At 44.2% G+C, this 25,860-nt stretch overlaps 1 protein-coding gene across 7 annotated transcripts in view; it reads left to right on the top strand.

Annotated features, from left to right (window-relative positions):
* Window positions 1-25,860, top strand: part of robo2 (roundabout, axon guidance receptor, homolog 2 (Drosophila)) — a 1,634,458-nt gene that overhangs the window by 942,465 nt on the left and 666,133 nt on the right. The window lies entirely within an intron of this gene.

Below are 25,860 nucleotides of genomic sequence, written 5' to 3' on the forward strand. Positions count from 1 at the left end.
AGTTTATAGTATAAAAATAGGAAAATCTTATTGAACCTACACAAGGCACTAGTCAGACCACAGCTGGAATACTATGAACAACATTGGTCCCATTATCAGAGGGAAGAAAGACCGGCACTGGGGATAGTTCACAGAAGGCTCCTTGGGGTGTTGCCAAGCACAGAGGGACTTTATTATGAGGAGAGGTTGAGAGGTTGGGGCCATACATGTTGGAATTTGGGCAAATGAGAGAAGACTTTGTTGAGGCATTCCTTTGGGGACTTGACAAGGTAGGTGTGGAAAGGTTGTTTCCACTTGTGGGAGAGTCTAGGACCAGATGGCATCATTTCAGAATACGGGGTTGCACATTTAAAACAGAGCTGAGGTGGAATTTATTTTCTCAGAAGAGAGTGAATCTGTGAAAATCTTTACCTCAGAGGACTGTCAATGCTGGGCCATTAAGTATGTTCAAAGCTGAGATTTAATTTGATTTGATTTGATTTATTATTGTCACATGTACTGAGATACAGTGAAAAATAGTGTATTGCATGCTAATCAGATAAATGATATCTTATGTAAGTACTTCAGGGTAATAGCTTAAAAATGTGTTGCTGGAAAAGCGCAGCAGGTCAGGCAGCATCAAAGGAGAAGGAGAATCGATGTCTCGGGCATAAGCCCTTCTTCAGGAATCCCCGCTTATGCCCGAAACGCCGATTCTCCTGCTCCTTGGACGCTGCCTGACCTGCTGCGCTTTTCCAGCAACACATTTTTAAGCTCATATCTCCAGCATCTGCAGTCCTCACTTTCTCCGTCAGGGTAATAGAAAAGAATGCGGAATATAGCGTTACAGCTGGAGAGGAGGTGCAAAGAAAGACCAACCCCAATATATGAGAGGTCCGTTCATAAGTCCGATAACAGCGGGGGAGAAGCTGTTCGGATATGTTTTCAAACTTATGTCTCTTCTGCCTGATGGAAGAGGGTGGAAGAGCGGGTGACATGGTGGCCCACTGGTTAGCATTGCAGTCTCACAGCGCCAGGGGCCCAGGTTTGATTCCAGCCTTGGGCGACCATGTGAAGTTTGCACGTTCTCCGTGTGTCTGCGTGGGTTTCCTCCCACAGTCCAAAGATGTGCAGGTCAGGTGGATTGGCCATGCTAAATTGCCCGTAGTGTCAGTTGCATTAGTCAGAGAGAAATGGGTCTGGGTGGGTTATTCTTCAGAGGGTTGGTGGGGCCCAGTGTCCTGTTTTTTTTGGGAATCTAATCACTATAATCAGGGTGGGAGGGGTCTTTGCTTATGTTGGCTGCTTTCCCAAGGCTGCGGGATGTGTACATGGAGTCAATGGATTGAATGCTGGTGTTCATGATGAACTGGGCTGCATTCACAACTCTCTCTGATTTCATGTGAGCTTGGGCAGGCCAGTTGCCACACCAAGCTGTGGCCTATCCAGATAGGATGCTTCCTGAAGTACATCTATAACAATCGGTAACAGTCTTTGTGGACTCGCTGAATTTCCTTAGCCTTCTGAGGAAACAGAGGTGTCGGTGTGCTTTCTTGACTACAGCATGGACATGGATGGACCAGCATGGATTGTTGGTGATACTTCTCAGAACTTGAAGCTCTCAACCATCTCCGCCTCAGCCCCTGTGATACAGATGGGCATGCCCTCCACTTCACTTCCTGAAGTCAATGACAAGCTCCTTCATTTTGCTGACATTGATGGAGAGATTGTTGTCTTTACCATGTCACTAAGCTGTCTATCTTTTTCCTGAACTCTGTTTCATTGTTGCTTGAGATCTGACCCACTACAGTGGCATCATCAACAAACTTGTAAATGGAGACAGAATGTAATCAGTAAAGGAATAAAGGGTTATGGGGAAAGGCAGGAAAGTGGAGTGGGGATTATCTAATCAGCCATGATTCGGTTGAATGACAGAGCATACTCAACGGGCTGAATGGTCTCATTTTGCTGCCACATCCCTTGGTCTTAAGATTTCCATCAGATTTAAATGAACTGTTAGGCTGTCTGCAGTAGGTGTTGGTTGAAAACATCATTACATGTTACAGACTCTCAACAGTGTGATTCTGGAGTCCATTCCAGTTCTGATCTGATTCTGGAACCCATTTTTTCAGGTGCCGGTCATATTTTTGTCTGTGACCCAGTTCGAACTCCAGTCGATCATTAGTCAGAGATTCTAGGCTGCACTAAATGTACAGCAGCATGTTTTAGTTGTGATGATAATGTTGGTGCGCCAATGAGTAATTTCTCCCAACATGTGGAAATAGCTGCCCAAGATGCAGAACTCTGAGTGCAAGTATTTGCCTGGCAGGCAGAGAACTACTCACAGCCAGGCTGAAACATTCAAGATAGATGAACTGAGCTTCTCACAGGATGGGCTATAGATATCAAGCAGATAGCACAACAAATTATTTTCTACATTCTCCAAATCTTAGTTACAACTAAATTCATCCTCTCCACCACTGACGCTCAGTCGCCACAGTGTGTACCATCTACAAGATGCACTGCAGAAATTCACCAAGGATCCTTAGACAGCACCTTCCAAACCCACGATGACTTCCATCCAGAAGAACAAGAGCAGCAGATACATGGGAACATCTCCCCCCTGCAAGTTCCACTCCCAGTCACTCACCATCCTGATTTGGAAATATATCGCCGTTCCTTCAGTGTCACTGGGTCAAAATCCTGGAATTCCCTACCTTAGGGCATTGTGGGTCAACCACAGCACATGGACTGCAGCGGTTCAAGAAGGCAGCTCACCCCGACCTTCTCAAGGGGCAACTAGGGATGGGCAATAAATACTGGCCCAGCTAATGGCAACAATGTCCCGCAGGTGAATTAATAACTGTATATAAATCAGATAACTATACTATAAGGCAGATGCTAGCCTGTTTATTTTATGGAGCTTAACTGTTCTGCCCATATGGCAGACCATGGCATGTCAACAGTAAACATCAGTATTTATTAATCTGACCAAGTCTCACACCATTGCCCTTGGCAGAGAGTCGTCTGGGATTTATCACTGAGGTCACCGCCATGACTAAGTGACACAGCTTGGTTGCAAAGTAGACAAACAGAAGGCTGGAAGAACACAGCAGGCCAGACACCATCAGGAGATGGAGAATTTGACAGTTCGAATGTGATCCTTCTTCAGGACAAAGGTTGCAAAGTGACCATTCCACCTTTGCTGAGCTAGTTACTTCGCCCACTCAGCTAATCTCCTGAGAGATAAGGACTCCCTGATTCACAATAGTCAGCAAGAACATTAATCAGTCTGGACATCTACCTATATCCAGGCCGGACCCACCTGTTCAGAGATACAGGAACAGGGAAAGGCTGCTCACCTCCTTTGAGGCTCCTTTGAATTTGAATATGGCCGCTCTGTAGGTTAAGCCTATCCACCTGCTCTGGCTGCACAAACCCAAAGAACTTGACAATAATGTTCCAGTGTTGAAATTTCCAATCAGTTGTGATGTTGATGTGAAGGGGCAATTCAGCCCATCATATCTCTACTAATAAGTCTTGTGAAACTTTTCACTTTGTGTCATTCCCCAGCCCACTTGCTTGGAGATTAAATTCCTGGGAGAAGAAATTCCTCTGCATCTCTATATTAAATGAGCACCCTCTTAATTCGTATGCGTGCCCTACAGCTTCACACAGGGATATTAATTAATCCAGAAATACAGAATGATCGGGTGGTAGGAATAAGGAACGAGCTGCCTGAGTGGGTGGTGGAGTCACGTAATCTAATAAAATTTAAGAAGCATCTGGCCAAGCACTTCAAATAGTATACGGGGCATCGTACGCTGTAGACAAAGTGCAGGTAAATGGGATTAGTGTAGTTTGGTGTTTGTTGGACATGGTGGGCCAAAGGATCTGTTTCTACACTGTAAGTCTCTGGCTATCTGAATCCTGCATTGCCTGATAGATTACACCTCCAGCTTGATTGTAAAGGAACGATGCAGTTAGCCAGCATTGCTTTGGGGTTATGGTGAGTGCTGCACTCATCTGCATGTAGATTAATGCAGAGATTTACTGCAAGAGGCCAGAAAAATAGATAGAAACAATGATTGAGAAATAAAACATGACTTAACAAGTATTCAATAGTGTTATTTATATCACATGGACAGTGCGGAAACAGACCATTCATCTGAACTGATCCATACCAATGGTTAATGCTTTCACTCTAGTCTCCTTTCATCTCTCTACAATTCACTGTAGCAGCATAACCTTCTGAAGTCATGACATCGCGTCATCTATTCATTTAATATATATGACCTATTTTAGTGCCGATTCAAACATTTGTGGCTTTGACTCTGGTTATAAATAAACCTCGAAGTCATTATCCACAAGTAGGTACTTTGTTCAGCATCTTCCATTCTGAAGTGGCTGGTGTCCCAGAACAATTCAAAAGCATTGATTTAAAAAGTGGGAATTGGTCATTTCTGGATCACATAAATCCTGGTATGAACAGATAATTTCAAGGCTAATATATAAAACAATTGCCCATCTCTTGCGCCAAGACCCTTGGTCTACTTCAGCTGAAGCATTGTGGGTACCACATTATAGGAATGATGTGAATGGCTTGGAGAGTGCAGACACGCTTGAACAGAATGGTTCCAGTAAAGAGAAACTTCAGTGAGGAGGATAGATTAAAGAAATTGGGATTGAAGAAAGTGGAAAGAGGATTGCAGCAGAAGATCTGATAGAGTTTTTCAAAATCATGAGCGGGATAGGGAGAAGCTGTTCCCATACCTAAAAGCAGAAAAGAACAAGAGGGCATAGATTTAAAGTGCTCTGTAAGTGGAACAAGGGGTTCGCATTGCTTTCTCACAGCACTTAAGGGCCTGGGTGCGATTTCACCCTCGGGCTACTGTCTGTGTGGGGTTTGCACATTCTCCCTGTGCCCGCGTGGGTTTCCTCTGGGCCCTCTATTTTCCTCCCACAATCCAAATATGTACAGCTTAGGTGGATTGGCCATGGTAAATTGTCCATAGTGTCCAGGGATAAGTAGGCTAAATGGACCAGTCATGGGAAAAGCAGGGTTATAGGGTAGTGAGGTGGGGTCTGGTTGGAATGTTCTTCAGTGTGGACTCAATGGACCAAATGGCCTGCTTCCACCCTATAGGGATTCAATGAAATGTAAGAAAAATACATTTTCAGACGACGAGTAATTATGGTCTGGAATGCACTACCTGGAAATGTGGAGGAGGCAGGTTCAATTGAGCCATTTGAGATGGGTATTGGATGTTTTTTTAGATTGAAATAGCATGGAGGAATATGGAGAAAAGGCAGGAGATTGGCACGAGATAATGATGTCATTTGAAGTGTCAGTGTTGGTATGATGGGCCAAATGGCCTCCTTCTGTACTCTGAGCTCTGTCCTGAATTATTGCAATTGATGGCTTGAAATATTCCGGATTGTAGTGCCCCACCCCTTGGGTCAGGCCGCGTTGCTGACAGTGTTCAATTTCTTTTTCATTATGTTGAGCTTCTACTTGTGGCATGAGCAACTCATTCACAACTCTGTGTTCCCTGTCCTAATTCACACCAAGTTCTGGCAGCATCTGTGGAGAGAGAAAGAGCGATCGGAGTTCCGTATGACTCTTATAGAGTCATAGAGATGTACAGCATGGAAACAGACCCTTCGCTCCAACCCGTCCATGCCGACCAAATATCCCTCTTCTTCAAAACATTCCCAAGAAGACTCATGTCAGACTCAAAAATATTAACTCTGTTTCTCTCTCCACAGATTCTGCCAAACTTGCTGGGTTTCTCCAACACTTTCTGGGTTTTTTTTTAAATTTCAGATTTCTGACAACTGCAGTGTTTTGCTTGTATCAAACCAAGTCCCGAGTGACCATTACTCTCTATCTCCATTGTCCATCGCAATTTTAAAATTTCCATCCTTGGTTTTAGATGCTTTTAAGACTGTGACCCATTCACAATCTTTGTAATCTGCACTAACTCTACAGACATGTGCTCCAACCTTTACAAATCACCAGTTTCCCCCTCACCCGACTCCCACCCTTCCAGTCCTTGCAGTCCCACCATCGGTTTGTGAAGCTAAATGAATGAGCCTGTCTGGAACAGAGGACATGGAACAGTACAGAATAGGGACAGGCCCTTTGGCCCACCCTTTCTTTGCCAACAATGATGTCATTCTAAATGAATCCTGTCGATCTGCACCTGGCCTGTATCTCAGTATTCCCTACCTTTGTCATCCACCCAGGACAACCTAGAGAAACATCAAATGCCAGTGACAGAAGAAGAAATCAAGTTCTCATTCTTAAAGTCACACGTGTGTGTGGGTGGGTCCCAATCTCAGGATAAGCTGACTGTTACAGTGGCCATTCAGCTCCTCGAGTCCATTTTGACATTCTGTAGCATCGTGGCTGATCCATGTTCTAACTTCCAACTCCTTGATATTCCTTTTGTTTTTGGACAAACTTTTCCAACATTGAGTAACTGCTCTTGATGTTGGTATGTGTGTTGCTCTTGATGTTCCTCCTTTCTGCAGAAAATCAATATCCCTTTTTCAGAGGAAAGGAGAGTTTGCCAATTACTACATAGAACGTAGAACAGTACAGCACAGAACAGGCCCTTTGGCCCACGATGTTGTGCCGAACTTCTATCCTAGATTAAGCACCCATCCATGTACCTATCCAAATGCCGCTTAAAGGTCGCCAATGATTCTGACTCTACCACTCCCACGGGCAGTGCATTCCATGCCCCCACCACTCTCTGGGTAAAGAACCCACCCCTGACATCCCCCCATACCTTCCACCCTTCACCTTAAATTTATGTCCCCTTGTAACACTCTGTTGTACCCGGGGAAAAAGTTTCTGACTGTCTACTCTATCTATTCCCCTGATCATCTTATAAACCTCTATCAAGTCACCCCTCATCCTTCGCCGTTCCAACGAGAAAAGGCCTAGCACTCTCAACCTATCCTCGTACGACCTATTCTCCATTCCAGGCAACATCCTGGTAAATCTCCTCTGCACCCTCTCCAAAGCTTCCACATCTTTCCTAAAGTGAGGTGACCAGAACTGCACACAGTACTCCAAATGTGGCCTAACCAAAGTCCTGTACAGCTGCAACATCACTTCACGACTCTTGAATTCAATCCCTCTGCTAATGAACATCATTGGCCTTCTTACAAACTCTATCCACCTGAGTGGCAACTTTCAAAGATCTATGTACATAGACCCCAAGATCCCTCTGTTCCTCCACCTGACTAAGAACCCTACCATTAACCCTGTATTCTGCATTCTTATTTGTTCTTCCAAAATGGACAACCTCACACTTGGCAGGGTTGAACTCCATCTGCCACTCCTCAGCCCAGCTCTGCATCATATCTAAGTCCCTTTGCAAACAACAAATGCCCTCCTCACTGTCCACAACTCCACCTATCTTCGTATCATCTACAAATTTGCTGACCCACCCTTCGACTCCCTCATCCAAGTAATTAATAAAAATTACAAACAGCAGCTGTTCTCTGGAATATTTAGCATCATTAGCTCCATTGGATGAAAGCAAAAAGGTTATCCTGGTATATGAGCTACAGGTGTGAAAATCAAGAGGAAATGACTGCTCCAGAGTTAATAATGGAAAAAAAGGTTTGCATTTATATAGTGCCTTTTATGGCCTCTGGATGTCATAGCCCATCAAGAGGGAAGCAATGGCCTAGTGATATTACCACTAGATGATTAATCCAGAAACTCAGCTAATGTTCTGGATACTTGGGTTCAAACCCTGCCAAGGCAGATGGTGGAATTTGAATTCATTCAAGAATTTAGAATTCAAGTCTAATGATGACCAATCGACAATTGCCGATTGTTGGAAAACCCCATCTGGTTCACCAATGTCCTTTAGGGAAGGAAACTGCCATCCTTACCTGGTCTGGCCTACATGTGACTCCAGACCCACAGCAATGTGGTTGCCTCTTAACTGCCCTCTGGGTAATTAGGGATGGGCAATAAATGCTGACCGAGTGAGAGATGCCTTTGTCTCTGAGAGAGAATAAAAGGAAGGTCTGTTCACAGTGCATTATAGTCACTGAGAAAGAGCAGGAACTGTGGAAGAAAGCAAAATTATCGAAGTGAATGTAACCATGAAAGTACCAGCTAGAGGCCTTTGGATCAACAGTAAAACCACCATTTTTGAGACAAGAGGTAGAGAGCTCAGTGTTCACAAAAAACAATATCAATAATTAGAGCTCCAACCTTTTGGAGCATTTGTTGGGGACAGTGTAGAGGGAAATTTATCTCTGTATCAAACCCCATTATATCTTTGTCTTGGGAGTGTTTGATGGGAGGGGGGGGGACAATGTAGAGGGAGCTTTACTCTGTATCTAACCCCGTGCTGTCCCTATCCTGGGAATGTTTGCTGGGGTCAGTGTAGAGAGAGCTTTACTCTATTTCTAACCCCTTGCTATCCCTGTCCTGGGAGTGTTTGATGGGGGACAATGTAGAGAGAGTTTTACTCTGTATCTAACCTTGTGCTATTTCTGTCCTGGGAGTGTTTGCTGGGGACAGTGTAGAGGAAGCTTTACTCTGTATCTAACTTCATCTTGTAGCTGCCCTAAAGGCATCAAGAGCGAAAGCAGGAATTGAGACAGAGGGTTAGCCATGATTATGTTGAATGGCACAGCAGACCCAAAGGGCCATATGGCTTGTTCCTGCTCCCAGTTTTTTCTGTTTTTATGCTTCTCTCACTAAAAATGTGACATTGAGAGGTTCCATTCCCCAACACGAGTATCCAAGATGGAAAACAACTCAACAAAATATACCCAAAGTGAAATTGCAATATTTTCTTATGATTGAAATAAATCTTTTAAAATAATGTTGAAGAAATCTACAAAGCTCACACTTTAACAAATCGCAAGGCAATCAAGTCGATTTTGCTGCCTCATTTGTTTTATTTTGTCATCGCAGTTTTTCAGGAGGGCTGATTCATTTCTTTTTGCTTCTGAATTTGTTGTGCATTTGCAGAATGTCAATCCCAAATAATCAGCATCTCACAGTTCAGTGCAATTGCTGGTCTCTAAACTCCTAAGCAAGAGGGTTTATTTTTAGATCAGGAAAGAATTTTGAATTTTAATTTATTTTGTTGCAGATTTGTTGCATTGTGGTCGAGTTTTTGAAATAGGCATATGGAATAAAACAACAACAATGTAGGCCATTCTGTCCATCATTCTTGTTTGTCCTTATTTATTTCATCCCACCTCTCAGTGTTTTCCCTGTGCTGCAACCATGTAAATATTTTCCACCTTAAATATTTATCTAGTTCTCTGTTGTTGTACCAAACATCACACCCACTCGTTTCTTCAAATGCCTCCTACAAACTCATTGGACTTTTAATCACAACAGCACCAACAACTCCAGAGTAGAGGCAAGTCATTCTCTATTTCGAGGGACTGCCTGTGTAAAGGGAAAAGCTATTCAATCGTGCTGTTTAAAAAGAAACTCCACATCTGCCCCCTTGTTCTTTAGTCAATTACTCTTTGTGTGTATGTGTGTGTGCGCGTGTCTCTGTGTGAGTGTTTGTGTGTGTGTGTGTGTGTGTGCGTGTCTCTGTGTGAGTGTGTGTGTGTGTCTGTGTATGTGTGTGTGTGTCTGTGTGTCTCTGTATGAGTGTGTGAATGTGTGCATGTGTCTGCGTCTGTGTCTCTGTGTGACTGTGTATCTGTATGAGTGTGTGCATTTATGCACATGTCTGTGTGTGTGTGTCTGTGTGTCTCTGTGTGACTGTGTTGTCTGTATGAGTGTGCGCATGTGTCTGTGTCTCTGTTTGTGTGTCGGTATGAGTATGTGCATATGAGTGCATGTGTCTGTGTGTGTCTCTGTTTGACTGTGTATCTGTATGAGTATGTGCATATGTGTGTGTGTGTCTCTGTGTGACTGTGTGTGTCTGTATGAGTGTGTGCATATGTGTGTATGTCTGTGTGTGTGTCTCTGTGTGACTATGTGTGTATCTGTATGAGTATGTGCATATGTGTGCATGCGTCTGTGTGTTTGTGTATGAATGTGTGTGTGGGAGAGGGGCGGTTGGGGGAGCTGGAGCGTGGTTTTAGTGCAAGTAAAATGGAGGATAAAGTGGTCATACCCTGAAGGTGTGGAATTCAATATTGAGTGCTAGAGGCCGTAAAGCACTCAAGTGGGAAAATAAGATATTATTTCTTGAGTTTAGTTGTGCTTCATTGGAGCACTGGAGCAAGCCTGGGATTGAAAGGTTAGCATGGGAACACAGTGGTTTATTCAAATAGCGAGGAATTGGAAGGACTGGGTCATTCCTGAAGAAGGTTGAGCTGCTTGGCTCTCTTCTGTGACATTTCCCAGCTCAGTCTGCCCACAGAGAGAGAGAGCATGGGTTTTCTACTATGTGCTTCAGCCTTTCAAGGTCAGAAATCACACAATGCCAGGTTACAGTCCAACAGGTTCATTTGAAATCACAAGCTTTCAGAGCTCTGCTCCTTCACCAGGTGACACACACAGTGCCTACAGTGTGGTTTGAACCATCCACAATCTTCTGGCCCAATACCTACCCAATGAAACATGAGCAACATTTAAAACTGATCGTTTGAAAGATGTAACTCAGAGCGACGGCATATTATTGCAAACTTGCTCCTATATGCAGTTCTGGTGCATGCATATACACATAGACATGTGCACAAACACGTGTACACATTTCCCATTAATTCTGTGGAGAAGTTCTGAAGTACATTGTGTTTTTCTGATGTAGCTTGGTGCCATTAGAGATCTGCATAACTTTTGTGCAGCTGGTGTAAAGGCTGAGAGGTGCTCAATGATCAAATCTCACATTGACCAGTGTGGACAAGCTTTCTATCCTGACACAGGACACTCGTCAGAATGTGTCCACGCTGGTCAAGAGATGGCCAGCTGAACAGAAAAAGATCTTAATATTTCAGCAAATCCCAGAAACAGAAAAAGCTGGAATCTCGAAGTAGTTTTTTCACACAAATGGTCACTGTAGGGAGTGGGCAGTTATTGGAGGGCAAGGAGGGAGCTATTTGGAAGGTGGGGGGGGGACGAGGTGTTAATTGAAAATGTCGAGATTACATTTGCCAGAGTGACAGGTTGTGGCTCAGTGAGGAGCTCTGTCCCCTCTGAGTGAGAAATCAGGAGATCAAACTTCTCGCCCGATGCTAGAGCTCAGAATCGAGGCTGACGCTGATAACGGAGCCTTCTTAGTGTGGTGCTGTCATGGCAACTTTTATACTTAAACCAACTATCACCAAAATATAATACTCTGATCCAGATCTCATTGCTGCTTGTGCACACATTGGTTGCATTACAGTATCAGGCTGTGTTACAGTGGCAAGCTGCATTACAGTATCAGACTACGTTACAGTGTCAGGCTGTGTTGCAGTGGCAGGCTGCATTACAGTATCAGACTGTGTTACAGTGTCAGGCTGCATTACAGTATCAGACTACGTTACAGTGTCAGGCTGCATTACAGTATCAGACTACGTTACAGTGGCAGGCTGTATTACAGTATCAGGCTGTGTTACAGTGTCAGGCTGTGTTACAGTGCCAGGCTGCATTACAGTATCAGACTACGTTACAGTGTCAGGCTGCATTACAGTATCAGACTACGTTACAGTGGCAGGCTGTATTACAGTATCAGGCTGTGTTACAGTGTCAGGCTGTGTTACAGTGCCAGGCTGCATTACAGTATCAGATTGTGTTACATTGTCAGGCTGCATTATAGTGCCAGGCTGTATTACAGTATCAGGCTGTGTTACAATGTCAGGCTGTGTTACAGAGTCAGGCTGCATTACAGTATCAGACTACATTACAGTGTCAGGCTGTGTTACAGTGCCAGGCTGCATTACAGTATCAGACTGTGTTACAGTGTCAAGCTGTGTTGCAGTATCAGACTGTGTTATAGTGTCAGACTGTGTTACAGTAGTGACCTGGCTGCATTAAAGTATCAGGCTGTATTACAGTAACAGGCTGTGTTACAGTGTGATCAAGCTGTGTTACAGTATGATCAGGCTATGTCACAGTATAAACAGGATGTGTTACAGTATCAGGCTGTGTTACAGTATGATCAGGTTGTGTTACAGTATGAACAGGCGGTATTACAGTATGAACAGACTGTGTTACAGTATCAGGCTGTATTATAGTATGAACAGACTGTGTTACAGTATCAGGTTGTGTTACAGTATGAACATGCTGTGTTACAGTATGATCAAGCTACAATATAGTTTCTGGCTGTGTTACAAAATGATCAGACTGTATTACAGTTTGAACAGGCTGTGTTACAGTATCAGGTTGTGTTACAGTGTGGTAAAAACACTGACTGCAGATGCTGGAAACCAGATTCTGGATTAGTGGTGCTGGAAGAGCACAGCAGTTCAGGCAGCATCCAAGGAGCTTTGAAATCGACGTTTCGGGCAAAAGCCCTTCATCAGGAATAAAGGCAGTGAGCCTGAAGTGTGGAGAGATAAGCTAGAGGAGGGTGGGGGTGGGGAGAAAGTAGCATAGAGTACAATGGGTGAGTGGGGGAAGGGATGAAGGTGATAGGTCAGGGAGGAGAGGATGGAGTGGATAGGTGGAAAAGGAGATAGGCAGGTAGGACAAGTCCGGACAAGTCATGGGGATCGTGCTGAGCTGGAAGTTTGAAACTAGGGTGAGGTGGTGGAAGGGGAAATGAGGAATCTGTTGAAGTTCACATTGATGCCCTGGGGTTGAAGTGTTCCGAGGCGGAAGATGAGGCGTTCTTCCTCCAGGCGTCTGGTGGTGAGGGAGCAGCGGTGAAGGAGGCCCAGGACCTCCATGTCCTCAGCAGAGTGGGAGGGGGAGTTGAAATGTTGGGCCACGGGGCGGTGTGGTTGATTGGTGCGGGTGTCCCGGAGATGTTCCCTAAAGCGCTCTGCTAGGAGGTGCCCAGTCTCCCCAATGTAGAGGAGACCGCATCGGGAGCAACGGATACAATAAATGATATTAGTGGATGTGCAGGTAAAACTTTGATGGATGTGGAAGGCGATGTGCAAGTAAAACTTTGATGGATGTGTTACAGTATGATCAAGCTACAATATAGTATCAGGCTGTGTCACAGTGTGATCAGGCTGTGTTACAATATGATCAGACTGTGTTACAGTTTGATCAGGCTGTGTTACAATATGATCAGACTGTGTTACAGTTTGATCAGGCTGCATTACAGTGTCTGGCTGTGTTACAGTACTGGGCTGTGTTACAGTAGTGATCACACTCTGTTACAATAATGATCAGACGTTTAAAATAGTGATTAGGCTGTGCTACAGCATGAGCAGGCTGTGTTACATAATCAGGCTATTTCACAGTATGATCAGGCTGTATTACAATGTCAGGCTGTGTTACAGTAGTGTAGTGATCAAACTGTATTTCAATGGCAATCAGGCTGCATTATAATAATGATCAGACTTGTTTACAGTAGTGATCAGACTGTTATGGTAGTGATCTGGCTCTCTTACAATACAGGAAGTCCCCGGGTTACGAATGCTCGATTTATGAACCAACCTCTGGCTTCTCATTTTAAAAATTATTTTTAAAAATCCAAGATGCCTACAATGTTTTGTCCTAACGAACGAGCAGGCTATATCTTTTCCAGCCTATGCACAAATTCGACTTATGAACAATGGAAAAAACAGAACTTGTTCATAACCTGGGAAGTTTCTGTAGTGATCAGGCTGTGTTACAGTAGTGATCAGGCTGTGTTACAGTAGTGATCAGACTGTGTTACAGCAGTGATCAGGCTGTGTTACAGTAGTGATCAGGCTGTGTTACAGTAGTGATCAGGCTGTAATCGTTCTTCAGTGAATGTAAAGTGCTTTTGATGTTCTGAAAGATGTCACACAAATATAAATCTTTCCTTTCGCTCTGCATCTAATCCATGCTAAATGGGCCTTGTGAGTGTTTTACTCAATATGTAACCCATTCTACATTTTACCAGAGACTATTTGTTGCACGTGTCCTGGGAGTAATTGATGGAGAACAGTGTAGAGGGAACTTCACTTTGTCTTTAACTCCATGCTGTCCCTGTCCTAGAATTCTTTGATGGGGACGGTGTAGAGAGAGTTTTACTCTGTATCTAACCCTGAGCATGTCCTTGTCCTAGGAGTGTTTGATGGGGACAGTGTAGAGGGAGCTTTACTCTGTATCTAACCCCGTGCTGTCCCTGTCCTAGGAGTGTTTGATGGGGACAATGTCGAGGGAGCTTTCCTCTGTTTCAGAGCTCTGCTGTCGCTCTCTGAGTTGTTTTGGATATGGACACAATGCTGCTTGATGAGTACAGAAGTACAAAATTCACAACAATGTATGGGGCAGGCATTGTCCAACGTTTTGGCTCATCTGAAAGTTTCTAAAGTCTGTCTAGCATGCAAATAGTTAAATGGTGCAAATCTGTTGAGGGTCTCAGTCATTCTGCCTTTATCTCATTGGTGTGTCGTTCAAAGTGATGGATGAGTGGTTGTCTTGTATTTGGACTGAATTGCAGCAATGCTATACTGATCTCAAGGAATTCCACCTTTGTCAGTGTGATGAATTTCCTCAGCACTGTCTTGCCAAAGACCAGCAGTTAGAAGAACACATTTGAAGAGCCCTGCAAAACTTTCTGATCCTTTTTATTCAGTGTCTGTACATTGGTCCTCTCCAAAGTAAAGGATTCTACCTTCCAATTGTATAGGGCAGACTAGCAACAAGCAGGAAAATAGGCTGACCACTAATAATAACAATCTGTTCCTGCTCTCAGCCTGTGGCTTCCCCAGGAAGTACTTGATGAGATTCTGTTAAGTTTCTCAAGGCACACCATGTACTTATCTCTTATTGCTCTGCTAAGTCTATACTTTCAAAATAATGTAATGAACATCCTGCAATCCGTGCCTCTCTGACATTATCTGACATGGTTTGATGTTATGCCTTCCTCAGGCAGAAGTCTTTGTAGCTGCTAATTACCATGTGGCTAATTGGTTTTGGTTGTGTTTCCTTCCTCTGCATCACTGTCAGCTCCTGCCGACCCCCTCCCGAACTATCCTTTCTGACATTGCTTCCGATGACTTTGTCTCTTCCTCTTCTGCCCACATCCTCGCCTGATGGTGGGGTTCGGTGAGCACTTGAGAGCAGTCAATGGTTTCACGTCACAACGATCACTGTGGCTAGGCCCCTCAGATGGCTCTTCAACATAATCTATGGGCAAGCTTTTGATCATTCATCCTGAATATCTCCTGATGCTGCTCAGTGTTACAATGACTCTCCCATGGACTACTTTGGGAGGTTTATACAAGGATAGGGGGTTAGAGCAGGAAATTGGCACTCGGTAACGATGACATGTACCAAGCCGATGCAAGTACGAGGGGCCGAATGGCCTCCTTTAGCACTGTGACAATTCTGTGATTGTGCAATTCTGTTTCAAGTTGGTAAGGCAGTGACTTGGGAGTCCCATACACGAGGGTGTAAGTTTAAGGTGAGAGGGGAAAGATTTAAAAGTGACGTAAGGGACAACTTTTTCGCACAGAGGGTGGTACGTGTATGGAATGAGCTGCCAAAGGAAGTGGTGGAGGCTGGTACAATTATTACATTTAAAAGGCATCTGGATGTATATGAATAGGAAGGGTTGAGAGGGATATGGGCCCACTGGCCAAAAGGGACTAGATTACTTTAGGATATCTAGTGAACACCCCTAATTGCCCCAAAACCTCAAAGGCTCATTTCACAGAAACCTGTCAATTTGCTCAACAATGCCTATTTTAAAATAACCTCTGTGAAACAGCCCCCAGAGTCGATTCAGAAAGCATCCCTATGACCCACAGCAATTGCATAGCCTCTCAATTTAACAAAGAAGGAGGGTTAGTTTGCCATCAATAGTGAAGTGAGTGAGGGTACTTGCAGAATTCAAGCAACACACCTACAATTATCCCCAGTTACTTCATGTCACGCAGTGTCTAGCAACGATTGACAAGGGAAATTATTCAGCAGAATATTGCTGTCTCTATGTGCAGGCATCTCTTTTCAACAGACGTGTGTCTGTTTCTCAAACAACAAGAGTGACGGCATTCCGAGAAGAAGTATTTCATTGGTGCTAAAGTGTGTAGGGATTTTCGAAGGTGGTAAGAGGCGCTGCCTAAATGCAAATATTCCCGCTTTCAATAAAAAGCAAAATCTGGCTGGAATGCTGAAATACACACAGAGAATGCTGGAGAAGCTCAGCAGGTCTGGCAGCACCTGTGGAGAGAGAAACAGCTACCGTTTCAATTCCAACAGGAATCTTCTTCAGAACACTCGCCTGCAGCGAAAACCTGAGAAGTATTGTTTGTCTCTGGTCTGGACTCTTTCGAGGAAAAGTCATATTGAGCTGGACATCGGAAGCTCTCTCTAATTTATATATTTTCCAAATCGACCTTTAGTGACATGTATCTGGACCAGGCGGGACTTGAACTCAGGCCTCCTGGGCTAGAGGTAGGGAAACTATCCCCGCACCACAAGAGCTTTTTTTTAAACTTGTCGATTGTTCCTTCAATGCCAGGGGCACGTCTTTCAGAGCAAGCTTGTTGTAGCAATTGCCTGCCGCGTTCTCTTCTTCCACAGAACGTCACCAGGAGGCATGCTGTGGAGAACCTGACATCAAAGCAGCCTTTACATCATCACCTGAGCTGTCCTCTTGGACTAGAGACATACATCAACCCTCAAGTTTTTATTTTCAGATGCAGTGCCAGCCATTTCCCAATTCAGTCCCTCAAGTACCAGCTGGACAGCTGTGCTACTTCTAATTTTTAGGCTATTCCTGGATGTTCCAGCCTCTACATCAGCTCATTGTGAAGGCCCCTGCATCTACCTGAGATTGTAAATTCGAGATGCCACATTTAGTCTGAAGGCGAACATGATTGTTGAAGCATCTGCCTGCCCCCATCAGCCGTGAAGCGTGAACCCTGATGAGTAACTTTCTTTTGTAATATTCTGCGCCAGATGTTTCTAAATTCGGGAACCATCAAGGAGACTGAGCTCCCTTCCCTCGCCTACTCACTCAGGCACACAACAGATGGTGCTACGCATCAAAAGATTCAGACTCAGCTTTCTGAATGAGGAATGTGCTTCCACTTTGGCAGCTATCACAATGTCTGTCTCTCTGTCTCTCTCTCTCTCTGACCCTCTCGTCTCTTTAGCATCTCCCACTCTCACTCATCCATTCCCAATTTCCTGACACTCCTGCATTTCCCATCCAAGTTTAAACACAGCCGATAAACCAAAACCCAATGGCCTGGTATTCCCATTGCTGCCCACACTGACCCATGATTCGTGCTAAAGGAATTGTGGCTTCATATATGTCCTCCAGAGCCCATTCGATTCTGTGCTGAGGGATAATGCAACAAAACTTTAACCAGAAACACAAAAAGCGAGTCCCTTTCTCAGAACAGAAATGGAAGGTGTGGCAATCTCCAAGCTGCTTGGTTAAGGCTCAGTAATGTTGAAGGCTGGGCTTTAGTTAATCATTAATTGTGTTGTACATTGGTTCCATCAATGGGTTTTAGTCTGTTCAAACTGTGCACTTGGCTGGCTGCTGGTGTCAATCAGAATGTAAGGACTGGCAGGGTGTGGGAGTGCGAACCTGTTTTGTGCCCGTTGTCTGTTCCATAAATTTGCATGTGCATTGGGTCCTGCTGCCAACAGCCCTGTGGGGACAGCAGCTGAACTGGGCCAATGGGGAGGGACAATCTACTCCATGCCAACAAAATGTGATTCTAAACTTGGCGTAAGAGGGTTTTGTGGAGGGGGCGGGGTAGGAAGCTGGTGACCAGAATGTCATTCCTCAAAAAAACAGGGAACTGTAAAAGAGAGGAACATAGAAATAGGAGCAGGAGGAGGCCATTTGGCCCTTCGGGTCTGCTCCATCATTCAATACGCTTATGGTTGATCATCCAACTCAGTCCCCATTCCTGCTTTCTCCTCAATACCCTTTGATCCATTTAGCCCTAAGAATTATGTCCATCTCCTTGCAGAAAACATTCAAAGTTTGGCTTTTCATGACGGCACTTCTGACAGTGCAGCACTCCCTCTGTACTGTACGGGCAGCGGGCACTTTTACATGGTGAGCATCAAGCCACTGCAGTGGGACTTGAACATACGACCTTGTGAATAAAAACCAAAACAACTGCAGATGCTGTAAATCAGAAACAAAAGCAAAAATTGCTGGAAAAGCTCAGCAGGTCTGGCAGCAACTGTGGAGAGAAATCAGAGTTAACGTTTCGGGTCGAGTGACCCTTCCTCAGAATGGACCTTCAAGTCATAGAGACATAGAGATTTACAGCACGGAAGCAAACACTTTGGTCCAACCCGTCCATGCCGACCAGATATCCCAACCCAATCCAGTCCCGCCTGCCAGCCCCTGGCTCATATCCCTCCAAACTCTTCCTATTCATCTGCCCATCCAGATGCCTTTTAAAATGTTGCAGTTGTACCAGCCTCCACCACATCCTCTGGCAGCTCATTCCATACACGTACCACCCTTGGCGTGAAAACATTGCCCCTTAGGTCTCTTTCATATCTTTCCCCTCTCACCCTAAACCTATGCCCTCTACTTCTGGACTCCCCCACCCCAGGGAAAAGACTTTGTCTATTTATCCTATCCATGCCCCTCATGATTTTATAAACCTCTATGAGGTCACCTCTCGGCCTTCAATACTCCAGGGAAAACAGCCCCAGCCCATTCAGCCTCTCCCTATAGCTCAAACCCTCCAATCCTGGCAATGACCTTGTAAGTCTTTTCTGAACCCTTTCAAATTTCACAACAATCTTCTGAAGCTTTATGAGACTGAACAAAACTAGAAGGGACATGTGCCACGACGGTACAATTTGATGAGCCCCTGTTTTGAATGACCACCTTTAGACAGTGTCCTGATCCCTATTTTCAAGTGCATTGTGAATATAAAGAAAGACAACATTGACTCCCAATTTAATCAATTTCCAGGGAAGGCCAAGATCTGACGTTCATCCCTCCCTCCTTTTGTCACGTTGCTCAAATATCACACAACAATATTTAATTGTTCCTCTTTCCCAGAATGTCAGCTTGGTTGGAGGGTTGGAATACTGAAATAATACCTGGAATGAGAGGATTGCCTTTTGGGGAATGACTAGACAGGCTGGGTCTGTATCCCCTGGAGTTTGGAAGAGTCAGAAGTGACTTAATTGAAACTTAGAAGATCCTGAGAGGACCTGACTGGGTGAATGTAGAAAGGATATTTCCTCTTGTGGGAGAACCTGGAACTAGGGGGTCACACAGCTTAAAAAGAAGGCATTGCTCTTTTCAAACAGCCATGAGGATTTTTTTCTCTCTCTCTGAGAGGGTTAAGAGTCTTTGGAACTTCCTTTCTCATAAAGCAGTGGATGCAGAAGCTTAAAATATTTTCAAGATCAATTTTGATTCCTGCTGGGATGAAGGATTATCGGGGGTATGCAAGAATGTTGGTTAAAATCAGATCAACCATGATCTTATTGAATGGGGGAGCAGGTTTGAGGGGCCGAATGGCCTGCTTTTATTCCTTGTTCATACTTTCAAAGGGCATGGGGTTGGAATGGAGACAGTGCCTTTCAGGGTTGGGATGCAGAGAGAAACATTATAATATCGACACTAAATTGGCCTGGATTCGCTCTGCCGACAAAGAATGCCAAGCTCAGCAAAATCTTGGCCCCTTCTTTCTAAGCATCTTCATTAGCATTCTCCCTGTGTAAAGCAGAGACAAATATGGCTGCGGAAACCTGTGCTTCCTGCTGTCCCTCCTCCTTCAGATGCTGAGGGTTTTATCTACTCTTGATCCTAGCAGCTGAAATTCCACAGTCCGGTCCATCATGTATGAAGCCAGACTTGTGAATAATCATGTTTGAACTGGAATCATGCACAAGATGTGAGGAATTATTTTATAAATCCATAAACCAAACTGGTTTTAGATCGAGGAAATTATCTGTGTTTGACAGGAGGCGAGAGGCTTCTTTGATCCTCACACACATTTCAAATGAGACAAAAGGAAAACCAGAATTGCTTTTACTTTGTGGTTCTCTGATGCTTCTTTCTAGACATGCTTTTTGTTGCATTTCTCAAAACGATTAAACTTTATGGTTAATGATAGGAAATATAGCAATTCAGAGAGCTGCGCTTCCAAACACTCGCTCACTCACAGGGATTATACACAGAGTAAAGCTCCTTCTACACTGACCCTATCAAACACTCACAGGACAGGAATGGCATGTGGTTAGATACAGAGTGAATCTCCTTCTGCACTGTCCACATCAAACACTCCCAGAACAGGGACAACATGAGGTTATACAAAGAGTAAAGTTCCTTCTGCGCTGGCCCTATTAAACACTCTCAGGACAAGGGCAGCAAAAAGTTATACAGAGAGGAAAGTTTTCTCGACACTTATCCTGTCAAACACTCCCAGGGCAGGGGCAGCACAAGGTTAAATACAGAGTAAAGCTCCCTCGATACTGTTTCCATCAAACACTCCAAGATAGGGACAGCGTGGGGTTACATGCAAAGTAAAGCTCCTTTTACACTGACCTATCAAACGCTCCCAGGAAAAGGACTGTACGGGATTAGATGGAGAGTGCAGCTTCCTCTCCGCTGTCCCTGTCAAATGCTGTCAGTGCAAGGGCTGGAATGCTACCTTCCATGTCCACCCCAACCCCACACCTCAGAGCCTGTCATGATATGGGCTACATTCAGCAGAGCCAATCCATTCTCACCTAATTACTACCGGCTTTGCTTTCTCCCATTATCCAGCCTTTTTGTCTGGTTAACTCTCTTTCTCTGGGCCCTATCACCACCATCCACTTACCCCTTATTACCCGTCCTCTCCATCCCCTTCAACATATATACCACCTTCTCATAGCTCCTGTCAGTTCCAAAGGACAGTCCCAGGTGTTAACTCCATTTTCTCCCCACAGACTCCACCAGACCTGCTGAGTTTCTCCTGCAATTTCTGTTTTTGTTTCGATCTCTAGCATCCAAAGTTCTTTGTTTTATTTATTCCAAACTATCTCCTTATGTGACTGAATGTCAAAATTTGTACAGCTGTGAAGCCACTTGGGATGGTTTCTCACTTGAAAGGTGCTATGTAAATACAAGCTGCTGCTGTTACTGTACTGGAGAACTTTGAAATGATTTGAAGATGTGCTCTGAATAAATACAGGTCCACATCTCTCTGACAGTTCCCTCACTTCATTGCTGAGTTACGGAGTGTGAATTTACAATGAGTGAATGCAGAGTGCTGTCACAGGAAGACTGACAGAATGTGACATTCCAGCAAATTGCCCAGTCAGATCTTGTTGAGGATAAATAAAGATGAAAGGAAACATATTAGATTAGTCCCGTACAGCATCAGTGGATGTGGATGAATTGAACAACAGTGCTTATGAGCAGGTGCTAATTTCTGTCATGACATATTCTATCACCATTAGCACAGGGTGCACCCAAAGTGACTGAATTAAATCATGTAGACACCTTGCAAACTAATAAATATGAGAAGTCAACTCAGTTATAAATACCCAGTCTTCACAATTCCTTTTTAATAAGCTGAGCCCAGTCATTTGCTCCATTTCCTGATAATGCCTCAACTGGTTTAGGGACAAGGCATCATGGTAAGTGATACACAGCTATAGCAGTGTCACCTTGGGAACCCTGCTCCACATTCCACCTCCTATTACAGAGAACACACCTGCATCCTTATGTTATGTGTGATACGTTAAGTTAAATTACTGTCCCTGCAGTAACTGTGGATGGCTCTTTCTGGTTTGTGAGCAGTATACAATATCTCATTTCATAGTCCATTTACTCAGTAGCAGAAACTCTTTTACAATTACAGCTTGCATTTGTATAGCAACTATAACGCAATATAATCTCAAGACCACTTCAGTTTACCAGATTGATTCCTGGGATGGCACGTTTGACGTATGAAGAGAAACTGGGACAGAAAAAGACAATATTTACTGGAGCTTAGAAGAATAAAGGGGAATCTCATAGAAGAGGCAGCACGGTGGCTCAGTGGTTAGCACTGCTGCCTCACAGCGCCAGGGTCCCAGATTCGATTCCAGCCTTAGGTGACTGTCTGTGCGGAGTTTGCACATTCTCCCCGTGTCTGTGTAGGTTTCCTCCGGGTGCTCCGATTTCCTTCCACATTCCAAAGATGTGCAAGTCAGGTGAATTGGCCGTGCTAAATTGTCCATAGCTGTTAGGTGCATTAGTCAGAGTGGGGGGGTGGGTTACTCTTTGGAGGGTCAGTGTGGACTTGTTGGGCCGAAGGGCCTGTTTCCACACTGTAGGGAATCGAATCGAGTCTAAGAAACCTATAAAAGTTGCACAGGATTAGACAAGGCAAATATGGGAAGGATGTTTCCAATGTCCCGGGAGTGTACAACCTGGTCATAGTCTAAGGATGTCGACTTGGCCATTTAGGACAGAGTTGAGGAGAAACTTCTTCACCCATAACCTGGTGAATCTGTGGAATTTTCTGCGAATGAAAGCAGTTAAGACCAAAGCATTGAATGTTAGGCCACTGTTGGAATATTGCATGCAATTCTGATCTCCGTCCTATTGGAAAGATGTTGTGAAACTTGAAAGGGTTCAGAAAAGATTTACAAGGATGTTGCCCGGGTTGGAGGATTTGAGCTACAGGGAGAGGCTGAACAGGCTGGGACTGTTTTCCCTGGAGCGTCGGAGGCTGAGGGGTGACCTTATAGAGGTTTATAAAATCATGAGGGGCACGGATAGGGTAAATAGACAAAGTCTTTTCCCTGGTGTTGGGGAGTCCAGAACTAGAGGGCATAGGTTTAGGGTGAGAGGGGAAAGATATAAAAGAGCCCTAAGGGGCAACTTTTTCACCCAGAGGGTGGTACGGGTATGGAATGAGCTGCCAGAGGAAGTGGTGGAGGCTGGTACAATTGCAACCTTTAAGAGGCATTTGGATGGGTATATGAATAGGAAGAGTTTGGAGGGATATGGGCCGGGTGCTGGCAGGTGGGACTACATTGGGATGGGATATCTGGTCGGCATGGACAGGTTGGTCCGAAGGGTCTGTTTCCATGCTGTACATCTCTATGACTCTAAGAAAGAGGTGAATATGTTCTTATATTATGGTCTGATACTACTCAACTCCACTTTTCTGCCTTCTCTCCAAATCTCTTGATTCCCTGACTGATTAAAAATCTGTCTACCTCAGCCTTGGATGTACTGAACAAATCAACCTCAGTGGTAAGAATTCCACAGATTGTCTACCCTCTGAGGGGAGAAATTCCTCCTCGTTTCTTCCTTAAATGTGCAACCCCTTATTCTGTGATTGTGCCTCTGGTTCGAGATTCTCCCATAAGGAGAAACAATCTCTTTGCGTCTATCCTGTCAGGTCCCATAAAAATCCTGTATGTTTCAATAAGGTTCCCTGTCATTTTTCTAAATTCCAATGATTACAGACCCAAGCTACTCAACCCATTCCTATAAAACCGTCCCCCCTGCCCACCGCCCCAACCTGGTATCTGCTGAGTGAACCTTCCCTGGACTGTCTCTGCTGCCTACACATGGCAGAGTGAGGAAAGGTGTTGGGAGGGCATTAATCAAAGCTTGAAGAACTATGGTCAACAAAAGGAACTTGTCTCATCCTCTCTCAACCAACCAATTTTATAATGTCAGTGATCTGCACCCTCAGTTGGTTCTTTACCAAATTGCACCAGAGGTGGCAATAGCAGCAGCATGGGAACATTAGTTCCTGGAGGAGGGCAATCAGTCCCTTCAAAGACCAGTTCATCATTCAGTAAGAGTTTGGCTCACCTGTACCTGAACTCCACTTAGATACCACACTTCTTTCTCCTATGCTCTTCCCACCTCAGTAAAACTGAGCAGTCTCAAGTTTTGATAAATGTCCACTTTGGGGGGAGAGAATTCCAGATTTCTGCTGTCCCTTCCTGACCTTTCATCTTCAATCCATTCATCATATTGTTATATCTTGGCTAGTAGACCATTAGTCATTGGCTTCAGTCACCTCCTCGGTCTGATTTACAGTTTCATTCAGCCGACACACTGCAGACACTGACCTTTACCCTTCAAGCAATTCAGAAAATGACTTTGAAATAAACTGACTAAAGGACTCAACTGGTCCTGACAGTAAACATCCCAGAACGTTCTGAAACATCAGGAGGGGGAGTCTGTGTTTGTGTTTTGAAATCCTGGGATTTAAACTTCTGTAGAACTTTGGTTTGACCGTGCTTGCAGTCCAGTACAGTTATGTTCTGCTCCCTGTGTTGTAAAATAGTGGTCAGCACACAAAAGGGTGGGGGGGGGAGAAATGTTCAAAGTAAAGACTTCACTTCTTTTGCTTTCATAACCTCAACACACAGTTGATTCTGAATTGCCCTCTACGATAGCTTAGCACTCCGTTCCAACTCATGGGCAGTTGGAGATGGGCAAGGAATACTAGTGTTGCCACTGACAACCGCATCCCATGAAGGACTTCTAAAAAAAGTCCCAAAACACTGTTATACCCAATGATGTACTTCTAACAGCTGGTCAATATCTTGCATTTGCAATGTAAGGAAGGAAATCGGCAATGGCCAATTTGCAAGCAGTAAGCCATCAGCAGTAATGCGGTAATGATTGAAAAGAAAATCTGTGTTTGTCATGTTGGCTGATAGTTATCGGACAAAGTAAAGCAGAGAACTGTGGATGCTGAAAATCTGAAACAAACAACAGAATGCTGGAGAAACTCAGCAGGTCTGGCAGAATCTGTGGGGGAGTGAAGCAGAGCTAACATTTCAAGTCTGAAATGACCCTTCTTCAGGGTCTGGGATAACTCCCCAACTTTTCTCGTGATCTTTTCTGACTATTTAAGAGGTGTTTCGTCCAAGCAGCAGCACTGAAGTGACTGTGGACATCTTTGTGTGTTTCCTGTGAGCTTTGTACTTCCAATTTCTATCCCAGAGGTAGACGTACTATCAACTGAGGGATAACTGGCACTGGTATGACAATGTTACATTGATGATAACACTGAAAGGTTATAAATATCAATGAACGGAAAAGTTGGAGCCCTTTTCCCTGTTTCCGTGGACAGAATGCATACGCTCAATTACTGTCCATATTCCATATGTTCTCTGTGCAAAGAGGGAAGTATTTTCTTTCTCTTTCTATTGTAAGAGCTCAGCAGTAAGTTTCGGTGAGTTGAAAAGTAAACAAGACTGACTATTTTAACACATGATGTGGGGGTGCCAGTGTTGGACTGGGTTGGACAAGGTCAAACATCACATGACACCAGGTTATAATCCATCTGGTTTATTTGAAGCTTTCGGAGCACTGCTCCTTCATCAGGTGCTTTCCCTGAATTGTCTCAGTATCTCACAGACTCATTCTCAACACATACACTCACATATCCCATACCCATTCACCCCCTTCCTTATCAAGAATCTATCTATCTCATTCTTAAAAATATTTGTAGACTCTGTTTTCAACACGTTACATCAGGCAGTGACAGCTTAGGGGTAATGATGGTAATCCACAACCCCAAGCTAATGTTCTGGGACATGATTTCAAAGGGTGAATGGGATAGGCCGTTTAAGACTGAGGTGAGAAGAAATGTCTTCACCCAGAGAGTGGTGAGCCTGTGGAATTCACTACCGTAGCAAGTGATTGAGACCAAAATGTTGTGTGATTTCAAGAAAGAGTTAAATTTAGTTCCTCGAGCCAAGAAGATAAAAGATTATATGGAGAAAACAAGAAAAGGGGACTGAGTTGGACAATCAGTCAGGATCATATTGAATCATGAAGCAGACTTGAAGGGCCGAATGGCCTACTCCTGCTTCTATTTTCTATGTTTCTATGTCTATGTTTT

Source organism: Chiloscyllium punctatum, chromosome 15, assembly GCF_047496795.1.
Source record: "Chiloscyllium punctatum isolate Juve2018m chromosome 15, sChiPun1.3, whole genome shotgun sequence".
NCBI classification, from domain to species: domain Eukaryota; kingdom Metazoa; phylum Chordata; class Chondrichthyes; order Orectolobiformes; family Hemiscylliidae; genus Chiloscyllium; species Chiloscyllium punctatum.